The sequence below is a fragment of the Arachis stenosperma genome, chromosome 1, assembly GCF_014773155.1.
Source record: "Arachis stenosperma cultivar V10309 chromosome 1, arast.V10309.gnm1.PFL2, whole genome shotgun sequence".
Lineage (NCBI taxonomy): Eukaryota > Viridiplantae > Streptophyta > Magnoliopsida > Fabales > Fabaceae > Arachis > Arachis stenosperma.
Window position 1 is genome coordinate 62,869,543 of NC_080377.1, and position 14,417 is coordinate 62,883,959.

A 14,417-nucleotide genomic window follows, 5' to 3' on the forward strand; every position below is an offset into this window, starting at 1 on the left:
CTATTCAATTCAAGATTATTCTTATTCTAAAGATATTCATTCGCACACAAGAACATGATGAATGTGATGATCAAGTGATACTCATCACCATTCTCACCTATGAACGCGTGTCTGACAACCACTTCCATTCTAGCTGAAAACAAGCTTGAATGTATATCTCTTGGATTCCTAGTTCACGACACATGGTTGCCTCTCCTGACAACAGAGCCTTCCATTTCGTGAAATCAGAGTCTTCGTGGTATAAGCTAGAATCAATTGATAGCATTCTTTAGATCCGAAAAGTCTAAACCTTGTCTGTGGTATTCCGAGTAGGATCTGGGATAGGATGATTGTGACGAGCTTCAAACTCATGACTGTTGGGTGTAGTGACAGACGCAAAAGGATTACTGGATCCTATTCCAACACAAGTGAGAACTGACAGATGATTAGCCCTACATAACCCGTAGTTGGACCATTTTCATTGAGAGGACTGGAGGTAGCCATTGACAACGGTGAACCCCGAATATATAGCTTGCCATGGAAAGGAGTATGAATGATTGAATGAAGACAGTAGGTGGTGGACGAAATTGTGATCCTCAAAGTTGGATTCTTTGTACTTGTATGGAATAATTATAATGGCTCTTTGCTATGAGTGGACACAACTTCGTTCAATTTAACCAGCAAGTGTACTGGGTCATCCAAGTAATACCTTACGTGAGTAAGGGTCGATCCCACAGAGATTGTTGGTATGAAGCAAGCTATGGTCATCTTGTAAATCTCAGTCAGGCGGATTTAACTAATTTAAGAGATTATTGGATTAAATTTGATTAATAAAAATAAACAGAAAGTAAAGATAAAGTTACTCATGTAATTCCATGGTGGGAATTTCAGATAGGCGTATGGAGATGCTGTGTTCCTTTTGAATCTCTGCTTTCCTACTGCTCTCATTACAGTTTTTTGACATCATTCCTTTCCATGGCAAGCTGTATGTAGGGCATCACCGTTGTCAATGGCTACATCCCATCCTCTCAGTGAAAATGGTCCAAATGCTCTGTCACAGCACGGCTAATCATCTGTCGGTTCTCAATCAGGTTGGAATAGAATCCCTTGATTCTTTTGCGTTTGTCACTAACGCCCAGCCTTCAGGAGTTTGAAGCTCGTCACAATCATTCAATCCTGGAATCCTACTCGGAATACCACAGACAAGGTTAGACTTTCCGGATTCCTATGAATGCTGCCATCAATTCTAGCTTATACCACGAAGATTCTGATTAAGGAATCCAAGAGATACGCGTCTGGCCTAAGGTAGAACGGAAGTGGTAGGCAGTCACGCGCGTTCATAGGTGAGAATGATGATGAGTGTCACGGATCATCACATTCATCAAGTTGAAGTGTAACGAATATCTTAGAATAGGAAAAAAGAGAATTGAATAGAAAATAGTAGTAATTGCATTGAAACTTGAGGTACAGCAGAGCTCCACACCCTTAATCTATGGTGTGTAGAAACTCCACCGTTGAAAATACATAAGTGAAAGGTTTAGGCATGGCCGAGAGGCCAGCCCCCAAGGTCTAAGAACTAAACGTTCCAAGATATCTAATACACTAGTAAAAAGTTCTATTTATAATAAACTAGCTACTAGGGTTTACAGAAATAAGTAATTAATGCATAAATCCACTTCCGGGGTCCACTTGGTGTATGTTTGGGCTGAGCTTGATCTATCCACGAGCTGAGGCTTTTATTGGAGTTGAACGGCAAGTTATAACGTGTTTTGGGCGTTCAACTCCGGGTCGTGACGTGTTTCTGGCGTTTTACTCCAGACAGCAACATGGAACTGGCGTTGAGCGCCAGTTTACATCGTCAATTTCCGAATAAAGTATGAACTATTATATATTGCTGGAAAGATCTGGATGTCTACTTTCCAACGTCGTTAAGAGCGCGCCATTTGGAGTTCTGTAGCTCCAGAAAATCCATTTCGAGTGCAGGGAGGTCAGATTCCAACAGCATCAGCAGTCCTTTGTCAGCCTCCTATCAGAGTTTTGCTCAAGTCCCTCAATTTCAGCTAGAAATTACCTGAAATCACAGAAAAACACACAAACTCATAGTAAAGTCCAGAAATGTGAATTTAACATAAAAACTAATGAAAACATCCCTAAAAGTAGCTTGAACTTACTAAAAACTACCTAAAAACAATGCCAAAAAGCGTATAAATTATCCGCTCATCAGTAGGAAAGCAGAGATTCAGAAGGGATAACGCATCTCCATACGCTTATCTAAAATTTTCACCAATAAATTACTTAAGTATCTCTATCTTTATTTTATGTTTTATTTATCTTTTAATTATCAAAGCTTCATAACCATTTGAATCCGCCTGACTGAGATTTACAAGATGACCATAGCTTGCTTCAAGCCGACAATCTCCGTTGGATCGACCCTTACTCACGTAAGGTATTACTTGGATGACCCAGTGCACTTGCTGGTCAGCTGTGCGAAGTTATGAAGAGACGTGTGAATCATGGTATTGTGCACCAAGTTTTTGGAGCCATGCCTAGTGATAACAATTTTGTGCACCAATGGGCTCCCATAGGAAGATCCAAATCTATTCATCTCCAACTTTCTACAAATCTGTGACACTGTAAAGATTAATGGGTGAATCCTAAAGTCTATAAGCTCATGCTTTTCCCATTTGTTATAAAGGACAGAGTAAAGTAGTGGCTAGATACTCAGCCCAAGGAGAGCTTAGACTTTTGGAACAAGGTGGTCAATGGATTTTTGACCAAATTCTTCCCACCCCAGAAGCTAACTAAGCTGAGGGTGGATGTTCAGACTTTCAAACAGAGAGATGGTGAGTCCCTCTATGAAGCTTGGGAAAGATACAAGCAGATGATCAGGAAGTGTCCCCTATATATGTTTTTAGATTGGACCAAGCTACATATTTTCTATGATGGCCACTCTGAGATGGCAAAAATGTCTCTAGACAATTTCGCAAGAGGTTCTTTGCACATGAAGAAGACGCCTGAAGAGGCTAATGAGCTTATTTAGATGGTTGCTAACAACTAATATATGTACTCTTCTGAGAGAAATTCTATGAATCCTATGAAAAAGGAGTTATGGAGGTGGACACCCTGGACGTCATTTTAGCTCAGAAAAAGATCATGTCACAACAAATCAGTTTGATTACTCAGCACTTGAATGGGATGCAAGTCTCAGCTGTTAATACTCAAGATGCATCTTATGACATGAGTGGAGGCTTCAACTAAGAGGAGAATTATGGTTATGCTCAACCACTCCTGAGCAAGTTAATTATATGGGAAATTCCTCCAGAAATCCCAATAATGATCCTTATTCGAATACCTTCAATCAGGGATGGAGGAATCACCCTAATTTTGGGTGGAGAGAGCAACCACAGAAGCCCCAGCCGAATTTCAACAAAACTCTCAGAGTGGTTTCAATCAAAATAAGTTTAATAATTTTAATAACCATCAATTTCAAGCTTCTCAACCCCAGAAGGCGCCCACTCAATATCAAAGCAACTCTGACTTAGCTTTAGTAGTTGCTGAGCTCTCCAAGAGTACTCATAATTTTATGCAAGAGACTATAGCTTCACTCAGAAACTTAGAGATGTAAGTAAGATAGTTGAGTAAGAGGATACCTGAGAGGCCACATAACACTCTCCCCAGTGACATAGTAACTGTTCATACCCTGACCGGGCTCCTCCAACTCGGCAAATCTATGAAAAGTCCGACCTCGTCCTAAGGCCCACGCCTAGAGGTCGGACCTCGGACAACAAAGCAAGGAAGGCCCATCAAAAGGAACGCAGCCCAAAACCTAAAGGCCGAAAAGGCCTAGCAAAGGCGGTTCCACAAAGATAGGGATAAAACTCCCGAAAGATAAGATAAGATAAGAATATCTTATCCAGGGAAGATCACGGCCAAACTACTATAAATACACTGGAGCACCCAGGTATGACACACATTCCACATTCTACACATATCTGCTTGGACCCATGCTAACTTAAGCATCGGAGTGTCATTGCAGGTACAACCACCAACCACTCAACATATCAAGCTCGGGTCCCTGACCCCCACCTCGGGCCTCTCCAGACGACCGAGCTATACGTTTCAGGTAACCCTCGGAACATTGGCGTCGTTGCCGGGGATCTGGAAGTCATCCCTCTATCATGGCGGACGACCCTCTCAACAATGACCACACTGCATCTGAACAAGAGGACGAAATTGACACCGGAGAACGACCGGACAGCCCTCTATCACCACGCACGCCAGGAGGAAACAAACAGAATCGCCCAAAGACATCACTCCCAAACAAAGATCCACAAAATCCCGAAAAAGAAAAGGGCTCGGAAATTCTAGAAGCAGTTCGGACACAACAAAATCGACTGAAACAACTCGAAGAAGACATAAAGAAGCAGAAAGAAACTGAACAATATCTGAGAAGGGAGGCTCGCAAGCGCAGAGAGTTAGAAGAAAAACTGCGGAAAATAGAAGCCAACCTGAAGGACCGAACAGAACGCGGCTCCACCCCCGAAAGCAACCATGATCCCTTCACGCGAGAGATCATGAAGGAAAAAGTACCGCGAAACTTCAAACCACCCGACATGGATCTCTACGACGGCACCACCGATCCAAGTCACCACCTCAGCAACTTCAGAAGCAGAATGTACCTAGTCGACGCCTCCGACGCGATTCGGTGCAAAGCCTTCCCCACCACTCTCACCAAGTCAGCCATGAAGTGGTTCGACAACCTGCCACCAAGATCAATCACCAGCTTCGAAGACCTAACCAAAAAATTCCTAACAAGGTTCTCTATTCAAAAGGACAAGACAAAACATGCCCCCAGTCTACTCGGGATCAAGCAAGGTAACCAAGAAACTCTCCGAGAATACATGGAGCGATTCAACAAAGCCTGCCTGGACATACAACACTTGCCCACTGAAGCAGCCATCATGGGACTAGCAAACGGCCTAAAAGAAGGACCGTTTAGCCAATCCCTATCCAAACGATACCCGACCTCCCTATACGAGGTGCAGGAGCGAGCAGAAAAATACATCAACATGGAGGAAACCTCCCAGTTAAGAGACTCTTCTAGGAAGGAATCGGCCTACCCACTCCGAGATCGAGATCGGGAACAGAAGAAGAAAGAAGAACCCAACTCGGACAAGCCACGGAAGTACCACAACTACACCCCCCTCCGAGTCTCCCTGGTAGACGTCTACAGAGAAGTATGCCACACCGAAAGGATCCCACCACCCCGACCGCTAAAACACAAGAGAGCGGGAAGAGATCGGTCCGAATACTGTGAATATCACAAGCTCTACGGTCATTCTACTAACGACTGCTACGACCTAAAAAATGTTATAGAAAAACTGGCCAGAGAAGGAAAACTCGACAGATACATAGCAGAGAAAGGAGAAGAGACCAGGAAGAGAAGACGGGGAGATAACGAAGGTCGGGCCGAACAAACCCCGCGAACCCCTGAAAGACATGTTCACATGATAAGTGGAGGTTTTGCAAGCGGAGGAACATCCAGATCCTCGCGAAAAAGACACCTCAAAGAAGTCTATCACGTCCGAGAAGACAGTCCCCTGCCCGAATTACCTACTATCTCATTTACCCGAGAAGATGCTCAAGGGATAATACCCGGGCACGACGATCCAATGGTAATCACCATTATCCTAGCAAACGCCAACTTACATCGAACCCTGATTGACCAGGGAAGCTCAGCAGACATCCTGTTCAAAGCGGCCTTCGACAAGCTCGGACTTGAAGAGAAAGAGCTAAAGGCCTATCCCACCGACCTATTTGGGCTAGGGGACACCCCAATCCATCCCTTAGGATACATCTCGCTACACACTACCTTTGGAAGAGGCGAGCAATCCAAAACATTAAGCATCGACTACATTATAGTCGACGTCACTTCAGCATACAATGCCCTCATTGGGCGACCAACCCTAAACAGACTGGCAGCCATAGTCTCGACCCCACACCTCTGTATGAAATTCCCTACCGCAAAAGGAATCGCTACCCTAAAAGGCGACCAAAAACTAGCGCGGCGATGCTACAACGAAAGCCTGAGCCTAAAAGGGAAAGAGGTCAACACAATAGAACTCGGACGAGTTCAAGCCCGAGAAGATCTTCGGCCACAACCAGAGGGAGAAACCGAAAAAGTCCAGATTGGGAACACACCTGAAAAAATAACAAACATAGGAGCGAACCTCAAAACGGGCCTAAAAGAGGAACTCATAAACCTCTTAAAGGAGAATTCCGACCTCTTCGCCTGGAAAGCCTCCGACATGCTAGGCATAAGCCCCGACCTGATGTGCCATAAACTATCAGTTTACCCGGGGTCCCGACCTGTCCAACAAAAACGTCGGAAGCTCGGACCCGAGCGCATGCAAGCAATAGAAGAACAAGTACAAGCACTACTAGATGCAGGGTTCATTAGGGAAGTAAAGTACCCCCTATGGCTCGCAAACGTGGTCCTGGTAAAAAAGCCCAACGGAAAATGGAGGATGTGCGTCGATTACACAGACCTCAACAAAGCCTGCCCCAAAGACCCATATCCACTACCAAACATCGACGCCTTAGTAGACGCAGCCTCAGGCTACAGATATCTCTCCTTCATGGACGCATACTCAGGGTACAATCAAATCCCGATGTACGGACCCGACCAAGAAAAGACCTCGTTCATAACCCCGAGGGCAAACTACTGCTACGTAGTAATGCCCTTCGGGCTGAAGAACGCAGGGGCAACCTACCAGAGGCTAATGAACAAAGTGTTCTCAGAGCACATCGGACTACAGCTAGAGGTGTACGTCGACGACATGCTGGTAAAGACACAAGAAGACAGAAACTTGCTGACCGACCTCACCAGCGTCTTCGGCACCCTCAGAAAACACAACATGAGACTTAACCCGACAAAGTGCACCTTCGCCGCAGAAGCCGGAAAGTTCTTAGGCTTCATGCTGACTCAAAGGGGCATCGAAGCGAACCCGGACAAATGCCAAGTGATACTCAATATGAAGAGCCCGACGTGTGTCAAAGAAGTACAACAACTGAATGGAAGGCTAGCCGCCCTATCAAGATTCTTGGCAGGATCAGCAATAAAGTCACTACCTCTCTACTCACTCCTAAAGAAAGGGAAACCCTTCTCATGGACCCCGGAGTGTGAAAAAGCCTTTCAAGAATTCAAGGAATTCCTCGGGCAGCCACCAATCCTAACCCGACCTTTAAAAGGAGAAGTACTCGTATTATACCTCTCGGTTGGGCATCGAGCAGTCACTTCAGCATTGATACGAGAAAATGACCAAGGACAGCATCCCATATACTTCGTAAGCAAAGCACTACAAGGGGCCGAATTAAACTATCAGAAGATAGAAAAATTCGCCTACGCCCTAGTGTTCACAGCTCGGAGGCTCCGTCCCTACTTTCAAGCCCATACCATCAAAGTCCGGACAAACCAACCCATGAGACACATCCTCCAAAAAACAGACCTGGCAGGACGAATACTGCAATGGGCGGTGGAACTGTCCGAGTTCGACCTCCACTATGAAACCCGGACTGCCATAAAATCTCAGTATCTAGCCGACTTCATCGCAGAATACACTGAGACCCCTGGAAACCCACTCTCATGGAACCTGTATGTCGACGGGTCCTCAAACAAAACTGGAAGCGGAGCCGGGGTTATACTCGAAAGCGACCAAGGAACGCAGATAGAACTATCCCTAAAATTCGAGTTCCAGGCCTCAAACAACCAAGCCGAATACGAGGCCCTACTAGCAGGTCTAAAGCTAGCCGAAGAGGTCGGAGCCCAGAAAATCGCGATCTTCAGCGACTCCCAGGTCGTCACATCACAAGTAAATGGAAGCTACCAGGCCAAAGACCCCACTATGAAAAAATACTTGGACCAAACACAGGCACAACTACGCCACTTTTCAGAGGTACGGATTCAGCACATACCTCGGGAACAAAATGCCCGGGCAGACGCCCTCTCAAAACTTGCCAGCACCAAGCCCGGAGGCAACAACAGAAGCCTCCTCCAGGAAACCTTACAATCTCCCTCCGTGCTAAGAGAGGAAGAAACGCTAAATATATCCGACCAACAGCAAGGATGGATGACCCCCATACTCAGCTACCTGAAGTCGGGAACTCTCCCCGCCGAAAGAAAAGAAGCTAAAAGACTCACGAAAGACGCCCAGAATTATACACTAATTCACGACGTATTATACATAAGAGGATTCGCAAACCCCCTCCTTAGGTGCGTCCCGACCTCAGAAACAAAGAGCGTCCTCGAAGAAGTCCACGGAGGCATGTGTGGGAACCATCTCGGAGCTCGGGCATTATCCAAGAAAGTAGTCCGGGCCGGGTTCTACTGGCCAACTTTGCAAAGGGACGCAACGGAGTTTGTGAAAATATGCCCCCCCTGCCAAAAACACGCCAATTTTCACAAGGCACCACCCGAAGGCCTCATCAGCATCACCGCACCATGGCCCTTCGCAAAATGGGGACTTGACCTACTCGGCCCGTTCCCCCAAGGACCGGGGCAAGTCAAATACCTCATAGTAGGGGTCGACTACTTCACAAAGTGGATCGAAGCTGAACCCTTAGCCACCATCACGGCTCAGAAAAGCCGCAAATTCCTATACAAAAACATCGTTACAAGATTCGGAGTCCCCTACTCCATCACAACAGACAATGGAACACAGTTCACGGACACAAGTTTTCAGAACTTGGTGGCCGAACTAAAAATCAAACAGCAATTCACCTCAGTCGAGCACCCACAAGCCAACGGACAAGCAGAGGCCACAAATAAAGTCATCTTGGCCGGGTTAAAACGAAGACTCCAAGAGGCTAAAGGGGCATGGGCCGAGGAGCTCCCCCAAGTATTATGGGCATATCGGACAACTCCACACTCTACAACGGGAGAATCACCATTCCGACTAGCTTACGGGATGGAAGCAATGATTCCTATCGAAATAGATGAAGGGTCACCCAGAGTCATCTTTTACAACGAAGAAGGTAACCCGCAGGCACAAAAGGAAGAACTCGACCTCCTCCCCGAGGTCCGAGAAAGAGCCCGGATCCGAGAAGAAGCCTTAAAACGGCGAACGGCCCTCAGATACAATCAGAAAGTAATAAAACGAAGCTTCTCCACTCACGACCTAATTCTAATCCGAAATGACATCGGAACACAAAAGTCGGGAGAAGGAAAGCTAGCTGCAAATTGGAAAGGACCCTACAAAGTAACAGAAGTCTTAGGAACAGGCTATTACAAGATATCCGACCTAGAAGGCAATGAGCTGCCCAGGGCCTGGCACGCCTGTAATCTAAGACGGTACTACAGCTAGAAAAATTTGACCCGAGGTGTACTCTTTTTCCCTACAAGGGTTTTTTAATGAGACACCCGGTCAAATAAGGCACCCGACCTAGTCAAGGGTAAACACTCTGTAAATATTCTTTCTTTTACTAATCAAATTTTTCTATCTTCTTTTGTTCTTCCTCGCGACGAAACAAATCCTGAAAAAGTACCCCGCCAAGGCGCATTAATTTATGCTCGACAAAACGCAAAAAATCATTGCCGAGAGACCACACAAGGTCGGCAAAGATAAAAGCGACGAGGTTCAAATTAATGTGAGAAGTTATAAAGTAACTCTGAAAAAAGGCTCAAAAAGCCAAATAAAAAGAGATTACAAAAATAACTTAAAAGGCCGACCAATGACAAGGTCGGACCCAACAAAGGGTGTACTCGACCGCCCAGCCCGAGGTCCGAGAAAAAGCCCGGACCCGAAAAGGAAGCCTTAAAACGGCGAAAACAAAGATTTCGAAAACGCTTACTAAAAAGTTGCTATACAAAAAACAACTAAAAAGTACAAGCGAAAAAACGAAATCAAAAGGAAAAAACAAAAGTTTTAAAGAAAAAAGCGCTAGCTAAAAGGTTGTTATCCAAAGACAACTAAAAAGCATAAAAGCGGAGCAAAAAGTCAAAACGCGAACAAAAACACCGTATAATAAGCTAAAAAAGTTACTACAAGTAGCTAAAAGCAAAAAGGGTGTCCAAAGCGTTCACAGAAAACATCCAAAAAACAAAAAGAGCCCACAGGCCGGGCAAGAATCAAAGATTACAGAGGATCAAGGTCCTTTCCGGACTCCACATCAACAGAAGGCTGCGGAGGAAACATAGAAATCGGGACTGCATCGACAGCACCGTCATCCCGGTTTGAAACCTCCACACCAGATCCATCCCCGGCCAAAGGTGAAGTCGGGTTTACAACCGGAACTTGGGGGTCGGACACCGGAACTTTGGGGTCGGACACCGGAACCTCATCCTCGTTGGGAGCAGGAACAATCTTCCCCTCCACAACAACGTTATCCGTACTAAATAAACTCAGATCCAGGTCAGGAGCAAGAACCCGGACCTGAGCCTTCAAATTTTCATACATAGCATCCATACCCTTAGCCACATGCCCTTCTAGCTCGTAAAAATCATCCTGAGCAGATTGCAACTTCTCCTTTGTCTCCACAAGCTCGGCAAGTGTCCGAGTATACTTCTCCTTCGCCGCCTTCGCCAACTCCTCGGACGAACTCGCCGCCGCCACAGCCGCGGTAGCTTTAGCTTTCTCTTTCTCCAAAGAGGCCTCCAGCTCAGTAATCCTAGCAGCCTTCAGCTCACTAATCTTCTCAAACTCGGACTGAGCCTTCTCAAGTCGGGAGCTGGTCGCGCCAATGGGGGATTTCTTGAACTCCCGGGCAATAGCAGCATGAAGACTGGCCATCCAGACACAGCTCCGCGCCATATACTGAAAATGGTGCTCCATAGACACATCATCAGTAGAAATAAAAGTCTGAGGGAGAATGTGCTGTTCAATCCAACCAAGAGCATCGAAATCCTTATCGTTAAAACCCGCAAGCTCTTGAGAGGTTTTCTGCTTCTTGGGAGGAGGACCCGAGAACGGAGGAGGAGAAGAGGTAGCGGGCCCAGAGGTCGGAGGATCTTGATTTATAGCTCGGAACCGGGGAGTCGGAATAGTCTTTGACCGAGTAGTGACACCCACAGTAGTCTTCTCCGGAGAAGATCGGGCAGAAACCCCCCAGCCTCAATATTCCGAGCGGCCACAGACTTCTTCGTCCGACGAAGGAACTTCATGGAATCCGCCTGAGAAGACATCTCTGCAGAAATAAAAGAAAAGGATTACCACAACAGAAATTCCACCAAAACAAGTAAAGCCAAAAATACTAAAAAAGATGAATCTCGGAGAGGTCGGGAACTACCTAACTCGGAACGGAGAAGGCTTGGATCTCCCAACATTTTCTTCGTGTCCAAGTGAGGTGCCCGACCCCATAAACTGCTCACCACACCCACAAAAGCCTGCTCAACCTCATCTAGACTCTCAAAGGTATACTTAGCAGACACTACATTCTCCTGCCAACAAAGAGGAAAGGAAGGCTCCCCACTCTCATCTAGAAAGAAAGGTCGGGCGTCTCCAGTAGCCCGGACCTTGAAATAAAAGTTCTTAAAATCATGAAAGGACTCATCATAAAGGGTACAAAACTTCCTTCCCTGGTTAGCCCTAAAAGAGACCCAAGATACCTTCCCTCCACCCGACCCCGGCTTCGTCAACACAAACAAGTAGGAAAAAAGAGAAATAGAGGGAGCGACGCCCAAAAACTGACACAAAAGTTGAAACAGCTTTAAGAACGCCCAAGAATTCGGATGGAGCTGCGTAGGGGCAAGGTTACAAGACCATAACACCTCGGACTCCAGGTCGGTAAAAGGAAGTCGGACACTCAGCTTAGAGAAAAAACAATCATAAGCATAAAAGAAGAGCTTCTCGGAACTATCTAGGGGCGGGAAGCACACTCTCTCCTCAGAATCCGGGGCTACTAGTTCATAATCCCTCTCAGACTCTCTATTTTCACATATGCTACAGTGCCTACGGAACCTAGCTAAATACTCAGAATCTACCACAGAAGGGACTTTTAGAGGAAGAGGGTCTACCCAACCAAGACCACTTGGAATCTTGGTCGACATCGCTTGAAGAACCTTTCGAGACATAAAACTCTTACCTACGAAGAAGAATACAACAGCAAGCAAAAATCACATAAAAGCAGACAGCAAAAACCCATTCAGCAAAAGCAAGAAACAAAAACCCAACGAAGAAAATGAGGCAACCCGGAACAAAATACCAGAGAACGAAAAAGAGCCCCCCCATATGCAAACAACAAGCAATGGCGGCACCTCTTTTTGGGGCAACCCAGGCATAAAGAAAAAGAAGCAAACAAGAGCAGAAGCATACGATCACAAGAAAAGAGAAACATAGGAACAAACCTGGAAGAAAGAAAACGAAGGCGAAGAGCTCCGAAGCAAGGAGAACGAAACGGCGGCGCAGAGGAAACCCCGGAAAGACACACAGAAAGATTCGGGGAAGAAGAACTAAGAGAGAGAAGAAGTAGTGCTCGAAAAAGGAGACGGCGAAACTTAGAAAAACAGGAAGGGAACAGAATAAACGAAGAAAAAGGAAGGGAGCAAATAAATAATGCCCTCACAGAGCCCGAACGGAAATCGAGGAGAAACGGTAAAAAGCAATAAATGCAGGAACGGCCATTTTTTGAATTTTGAAAAACTACTATGCCCGAGCTCGACCTCCAAAAAAAGGACGAACTCGGGCAGGGGCACTGTTCATACCCTGACCGGGCTCCTCCAACTCGGCAAATCTATGAAAAGTCCGACCTCGTCCTAAGGCCCACGCCTAGAGGTCGGACCTCGGACAACAAAGCAAGGAAGGCCCATCAAAAGGAACGCAGCCCAAAACCTAAAGGCCGAAAAGGCCTAGCAAAGGCGGTTCCACAAAGATAGGGATAAAACTCCCGAAAGATAAGATAAGATAAGAATATCTTATCCAGGGAAGATCACGGCCAAACTACTATAAATACACTGGAGCACCCAGGTATGACACACATTCCACATTCTACACATATCTGCTTGGACCCATGCTAACTTAAGCATCGGAGTGTCATTGCAGGTACAACCACCAACCACTCAACATATCAAGCTCGGGTCCCTGACCCCCACCTCGGGCCTCTCCAGACGACCGAGCTATACGTTTCAGGTAACCCTCGGAACAGTAACTAACCCAAGAGAAGAGTGTAAGGCCTTCACAATGGTTAAGGAATCCATACTGAAGAAGGAGGTACAAGTTGCTAAGGGGTCAAAGGAGAAAGAAGCTCCAGAAAAGGCTGAAGTTACACTGTAACAGGAGCATAAAGAATCACACCCTCAGGAGCTCCAAGAGGAGACCAAGGACGAACAGTTCTCTCAGTTCTTGGAAGTCTTTAAAAAGTTACACGTCAATATTCCTTTTGATGAGACTCTTGAGAAAATGCCTCCATATGTGGAATTCATAAAAGGCTTACTCTCTGAGAAGAAGGTCTTAAAGGGAGATGAAATAGTGGTCCTGACCAAGGAATGTAGTGCACTCATTCAGAGCAGGCTGCCGAAGAAAATTCCAGATCCAAGAAGCTTTCAGATTTCTTGCACTATTGGGAATGTCACCTTTGACAAAGCCCTTTGTAATCTTAGTTCAAGTATCAATTTGATGCCTTTGTCTGTGATGAAGAAGCTTCAAATTCAAGAGGCACAACCTACAAAGATAGCATTGCAGATGGCTGATAAATCTCTAAGGCAGGCACATGGGCTGGTGGAGAATATCTTAGTCAAGGTTGGAGAGTTTTTTCTCCCTGTAAATTTTGTAGTAATTGATATGGGAGAGGATGCAAATGACTTCATCATCCTAGAAAAACCATTCCTAGCCATTGGAAGAGCTCTTATTGATGTTGAGAGAGGTGAGTTAGTTCTAAGGATGCATAAAGACTACTTGATATTTAAGGTTTTTAGACCTTCATCACTCTATGGAGAAAGAGGTACCTGCATGTAGTGTTCATTGCTTAAGCCTCCTCCCTTGGTGGGAATCAATACAATTTCCCCTGACATCAAACCTAAATTTGGTGTTAGGCATTCATCACCCACCAACGAGTGAGGAGGTCCCAAGAAGAAGGAGCCCAAGGGTTAGAGGAACAAGAAGATTCCCACTGAACACTTCTCCCCTGAAATGAAGGTGGTGTTCACTAGAAGTCCATTCCTATCTCATACAGTAAACAGTATCCTATCTCTTGAGCATATTGTGTTGGTACATGATAGCACAGGAAAGAAGTCCATAGTGAAGGGTAAGGACCTAAGCTAAGCCCCTATGAGCCTCCTCCTTAGAGGAGCTGACCGTCAAGCTAGTGACGGTAAAGAAGCACTTATTGGGAGGCAACCCAACTAAGAGTATCCTTTAGTTCTTATTTTAGTTTGAGTTTCATTTATTTTTCAGTATTTTATATAGCTTTTCTCTGGTTTAATTCTGTTTGTGATCATGCACAGTGTT